Genomic DNA, 1,160 nt, shown 5'->3' with positions numbered 1-1,160 from the left:
TGAGGATGCTGGGCAGACTGCAGGGGGTAGAACGCGGGGATGTGACGCTGCGGCAGACCGAAATTCTTTACATATATATATATAATATATATATGTATATATATATATTATCAGGAGTGAATAATAATAGATAATAATATTATTATTCATTCCTGATATTATGTAATTTACGTAGGTTAAAGGTATGGTATACCACATATGCTGTGCGTCCGCATATGTTAATGTGGCTTCAATTTGTAATTACATTACCTTGCGGTGAAAAGCTCAACTATATTCCATTATTATTTGTCTATGACGTGTGGTTTGTAAGCCGTAAGGGCTGGTGCAATTCGAGAACGCTCGAAAACGTGAGCGCGTTTGTTTATTTATCGTATAATTGTTATTATTACCTGCTCAACTATATTTCATAGATATTTGTATTTAATATGCCTTAGAGGAATATATTCGACATATGTCAACATCGATGCTAATATAGTCATGAGAGTGCCCGAGTGTACATGTTTGAATATCCAAGAGTCACAGCGTGTGAAACTAACTAGAAGTTGGCATTTTTCTGAAACGGTGCTGTATAACTGCGTTGTTGTTATTTTTGTTTACATATTTTAGGTAGAACGTATTTTACCAATAATCGTTGCCTTTATGTCCCTGTTTTGAGTGAGTGCGATCTTTCGCCTGTATAGAATAAAATATTTTATTGAATTATATGCTCTCTAATTTTTTACGTTTTAAGGCTCGACCGTTTTGTATGATATTTGCATGCGAGGGAGGTCAACAAAGGTCAACCAATGCTTCTCGTGCTATACCAGGGAGCTATCGTTGTGTGTAGTTGTGCCCCTTCGTAGGATGTATACTTTTCCCACTGTCCACTCCATAAGAACCTCGTACCATTACGATGAGGTGTACAGTGCCATACTCGCACTCGAAGAAAGAATGCATCACATATATACGATGAAGTTGGTGAAATTAGGAAAGCGAAGACGATGGGGTTGATGGGGGAGTCAGAGGAGAGATATGGCCAAGTAGTTCGCATAGTAAAAATGTATAAAAGGCGGGAGGGGTAAAATGATATGAATTGGTGGTGGGCTGAGACGTGTGGAAGGTAGAAGAGTAGAAGCAGAGAGAGAGAGAGAGAGAGAGAGAGAGAGAGAGAGAGAGAGAGA

The sequence above is a fragment of the Priapulus caudatus genome, unplaced genomic scaffold (assembly GCF_000485595.1).
Source record: "Priapulus caudatus unplaced genomic scaffold, Priapulus_caudatus-5.0.1 Scaffold187, whole genome shotgun sequence".
In the NCBI taxonomy this organism is placed as follows: domain Eukaryota; kingdom Metazoa; phylum Priapulida; class Priapulimorpha; order Priapulimorphida; family Priapulidae; genus Priapulus; species Priapulus caudatus.
This window is presented reverse-complemented; position numbering follows the sequence as displayed.